A 5,535-nucleotide genomic window follows, 5' to 3' on the forward strand; every position below is an offset into this window, starting at 1 on the left:
TAGATAAAAAACTCAATTAAATAGGCCTTTAGCACAACATTATATATATGCATGTCAACATCACAAAGAAGATTTGAATAACGGAATTTCAGAAAAGGGAGGGAAGAAAAGGAACAAGAAATGGCCAACAAGATGCAAAAAAACCTCCAAATAAACAATTAATACCAATACAAGCAGATGTGACAAGTTGGCAATTCTCTTTAAGGCATGTTTTGAAGAAGAGGTACTACTGCACAGTTGAACCTTTTTCTTTATGGATGTGAACAATCCATTTAATGGGTCATCAAGTTTCTGCACTAATGGGGTTTGGCTTGCAAACACCTTTCAAATGCACAAGATCAGTGATGACCAAATAAAGAGATTTATACTGATTCAGCCAATAGCTGAACAAGACCAATGACCGGTGGAAACCTCAATCAAAAAATAAATTGACATTCAAAACCTGCATTGGGAAACAATGGTAAGAGGATGATTATAAGGAGGAAGATTCCAAATTGATAATAATGTAATGATTGATTGAATGTAAATGCCTGATCTGGGCAAAGGAGAAGAAAACTTGGATCACATATGAAAAGAGATGTAGGAGAAGATTATAGAGAATCCTAGTTGCCCAAGGAATTGAGGTGTGAAATCCTCACCTCACCAGGATTGAGAAATTGTGATTAATGCTACCAGGATATAAGGATCAGGATCACCCGGATTAAGAAATTGTGATTAATTCTACCAGGACAAGGATCAGGAGTATCAAATCCTAACCTAACGACTAAATAAGATTAATCCAATTCTTGTCAAGACCAGTGTTTAAAGTATCGGTCCGTATCGTATTGTATCGGCCGACACATCTCGGTATCGGTCGGTGTCGATACGATACATACCAATACGTCTCTATTTTAAAAAAAAAATAAAATGTCTCGAGACTCACGTCTGAAGTAGAAAAGTCCAAATCAAGATAGGAAAGACAATGGAAAACAAATAAAATTTTCTTTGGACTTTATATAGTAAAAAAAAAAAAAACAAATTTGAAGAAACCGAGCTAGATAACTCAGATTCAACCAAACAACAGTGTAGCATTCTTTATTCCAAAGGAAGTAAACAGTTGAAGAAAGCTCGAATCTATGGTTATTTGAGAAATGCAGTTAATAGGGATGGGGATGGGGATGGGGATGATGATGGGGATGGATCTGCAGTCCAGAAAACTGATCTCAACAAAAGATACACCAAGCAGGTACAATGGAGACCTGATGGATGGTAAGGTGAATGGACACATGATGGAGAAGAATAATGTATAAACTAAGCAATTGATTGGACATAGAATACATCTACAACAGGGGTTAACAGGTTAACAAATCTGTGTGCTGAAATCTACAGTCAACTGAATGATTATGTTTAGAAGTTGAAACTGAAGCAAGATGAATAGGAAGCCAAAAATGTTGGAACTGAACTGATTCAATCCGGCCGTGATGCAGGTATTACCACACCACACATCCACTCGACTCTATAAAGCAATATCCAACAACAGAGTAGCCATACAAACCTATATTCATAATGTTTCTCCTATTCTTACTAACAACAGAAATCCATTACTTAGAAAATGACTACTACATTTACGTAATCCAACCTAAGCTAAAACTCATGAGTCATGACTAATAAATGGACTCGATATAATCATCAAAGAATAAATACAATTGAAGGAAAATTTGTGTGGGACACTTAAACACATAATTGGGCTTTACAGACCAGCCCATTACAACTTAAAGCCACGATTAAAAGCCCAAGACCCAATAGAAAACAAACAATGTGACCAGACTTAATAAAATTTCTTTTCCTTATCATAGGCAGGCCCATAGACTAGTACAATTAGGATTTAGGAACTATTCCACGGTGAAGGACAAAAACCTCCTTATGCCTGTTTGCTTTATAAGGGCTATTCAGCCTGCATCAATTAGCATCAATGAATCTGTAGTTAGAGATGCTGAATGTACAATACAAGTTTAAGGAAGATAATGTGACTAGGTGCAAGGCCATGTTCAATGGAGGCCTTCGGATGCTCCACTTTGGAGAAGTGACTTGATTCTGATTGAAGGTTCTAAAAGAGCTAGGGGGAAGCCTAAAATGACCCAAGGAGAAGTGGTAAGGAAAGACATGCATAGTTTAGGTCTTGTTTCAAGTATGACGTCGAATAGAGCTGATTGGAGTGAAAGGATCCGTGTAGCCAGCCCCATTTAGTTTGTATAAGACTGATTTGTTGTTGTTGTTGTGTTCCTTTTATTTTCCTTTATTTTTATTGTCTTGTCTTCGCAAGGATCCACGTAGCCGACACCATTTAGTTGGGATAAGGCCGACTTGTTGTTGTTGTATGTGACTAGGTGGAAGGCCTTGATAAGACAGCTAAATAAAATACTGGGCCATGTGGCAGGTGGTAGTTGTGACAGCTGGCCATGGAAGAGAGCAGTAGGAGAAAAGTGGAGGAATACAGCTCATGAACATGTTGAGGCCAAGAATATAAAATAAGAGCATGTGGATGACTTCACAAGTTTAGGTAAGAAAAGTCACTTCAAATGGTTTATTTAAAGGCCAAGGCCAACAGAGGGCAGACCTCCTATAGGACCTATACATACACAAACAGCTCAACATAATGTACCACTCTCTCTTTTGATACCATTAGAAATTAGATTCACAGTTATGATAATGTTTCATTTTTAAAAATTAAAAGTTGGATTTCACTGATGGATGAAACGATAAATGTATATGCATGTCATTCATGCAGTCTCAACTCTCAATGTTATTGAAATAGTTCTCCCATGGTTTCTTAGATTATTTTCACATTTATCCTTTGAGGAATCTGGAAAAGGGTAAGGTAAGTGCACAAGGGAATGATGATTGATATATAAAGGACAGAATTAACATCTCAAGATCATAGTACTAAAACTCGCGAAATTTCGGTCAAGATATCGAATATTTCGAGTATCTCGACCTGTCCGAAACGAAATGCAAGTTCGAAATGAAAAAATGCAATATTTCGGAAATTTCGATGAAATTTCGACGAAATTTCGGTCTTCTCGTTTCGGAAATTTCGAAAATCTCGGTAATTTCGGTCATCTCGTTTCGAAAATTTCGGAAATCTCGAACATTTTTGGCATTTTACACCCACAGAAAAATACCATATTTCGACGAAATTTCGGTATCTCGGAAATTTCGGTCCGACCGAAATACCGAAACGAAACGAGATTTAGTACCATGCTCAGGATTTAGCAGAAAACAGGGCTCTTGACAAACCAAAAATGAAAGAACAAGATTCACAGGAGGCGCTGATTTGTTTTTTATGCTAGTTTAGCATCTGCAACAATAATCTTTTCAAGCAACTATTTTGTTTAAATTCAAAAGCTACTTCCTCATTTTGCAAATACATTGATTAAATCCATATCAGCCATGGAGATGGTGACAGATCAGTATTTGTACTGGTGTTGAACCACCACCAACAACACAACCACATTGCTCAACCCACGAATGAAGTATAAGATGACAATCCAAGAAGCAAAGGAGATAAGGGGAAAAAGTTCAAATCCCTTTCCACAGCACCCCAAAGAGAGGGGAGAAAGAAAGGAAAAAAGAGGCCTTTTTCTAAAAACCAAACACCTAGTTGAAACCTGAAAGCACTTTGTTACAACCACTTATCCCTCGAGCTGTTAAGGGCCACAACAATGTATATCCACACAACACATCCCAACCCCCCGGCACGTGCAGGCCCACAGACACACGGCTCTGCACTTTCATGGATACCATGGGCACAACAACACATAACACAAACTCCTCGCACTTACTAGGGACCGAACACCCGACATCATGGCTATGATATCATGTGACAGGGACAGACCAGATATAATCTGTTACAACTTCTTATCCCAAAAGCTCGAGTTGTTAGTTACGGCCAAAACATTGTATATCAACACACAACAGCTTCCCCCCCCCCTAATACGTGCAGGCCCCCAAACACACACGGTTTTGCCCTGCACAGACACCACCACGTGGCACCAAGGGAGTACAATGTGTAGGGGGCCAGGGGCACGACAACACATAACACAAACCCGTCGCACTTACTAGGGATTGAACACCCGACCTACTAGCTTTGATAACATGTTACAACAACCACTTGTTCCAAAGCTCAAGCTATTAAGGGCCATAACAATGTATATCAACACACCTCATACACAAATGTTTCTAAAATTTTATTTTTGTTCTATTATCAGTGTGGTACCCCAAAGTTTAAACCCCTTTCCACTCCACCCTAGAAAGGAAAAAGAGGCCTATTATCTAAAACCAACCACCTAGTTGGTACCTGTAAGCCGGCTGAACATAAGATGTATTTTGATGGACTAGCTTGGTTTGGGTATTATCCAAAACCAAACACCTAATTGAAACCTGAAAGCACCTCATAATACAGATGTTTCCAAAATTATAATATTTTCTTTTCAGTGTAGTACCCCATTACTTTCAGCCAGGCACTCTATTATTGTTTGTTATATATATCCTCAGACACATCAAATACAAATAGAAGATTGGCAAGGTTCCTGAACAAGGTTGACTGCAATAATATTGAAAACTTAATGTTTACTTCCCAACCATTATGGTCTTCAAGAATCTTTCACTATAGCTATCAAGAGAATAGTTTTCCAGCTTAAACTCCCATCTTCAAGTTTAGACCGTGAAAACATAAACCCCACCTCCCCCAAGGATAAATTTCCAATGGGTAATTTCTTGCCCAAATCCAGAATCAGATAGATTTCGAGTGATTTAGAGAAAACTTTCCAACTGAATTCAGGCAAAAACAATAAGCCATTCCACAGAGAAGTACAGCAAAAAAATTCGGATTTTGGACGGTTAGTAATCACATTTATTGAAATACGCAATACACAAAAGCAGCTGGTTGAAGCGACAAGTAAAAGACAACTGAATATCAAATCCAATACATTAAACCAGTTTCGTTACAACCATCGAGGTTTATATGTCTGACTCAAAATCAATCTTCAATGAAGCTTAGAATCTCTCAATCCTTCACTATAACGAAACAAGCTCTTGCACAAGCTCGAAATATTAACAGCCCTATGACGAACTACGAATTCAAGAAGACCGAAGATTTTCAGATAGAGAAACATTTGACAATCCGTCCCTCGAAATTTTTGTAACCCAATAAATTGAGATGCAGATTCTTGTGTTTACGAACAACAAATAATCCTTATACACAGAGAAACCGTTTTCTGATATTGCCACAAAGAATGACCCGATCACAAAAAAAAACATATACTAGAATAGATTTAAGGTACTAAGTTCACGAAATACCTCTTGAAGGACGAGATAAACGAACGCGAAGGCTTAGTGTTTCACCCGTTAATCTAAAGACAGTAGATTAGGGTTCCATTTGCGTCTGAGGTGCAGAGGACACGATACGCGTGAGCTAACAAAAAAACCCTAGTTTCAGAGAACAGTTATAGGCTACTGGCTTGGGACCTAACGGATGAATAGTACTCCTTTCATTTT

This window comes from Telopea speciosissima, chromosome 8, assembly GCF_018873765.1.
Source record: "Telopea speciosissima isolate NSW1024214 ecotype Mountain lineage chromosome 8, Tspe_v1, whole genome shotgun sequence".
Lineage (NCBI taxonomy): Eukaryota > Viridiplantae > Streptophyta > Magnoliopsida > Proteales > Proteaceae > Telopea > Telopea speciosissima.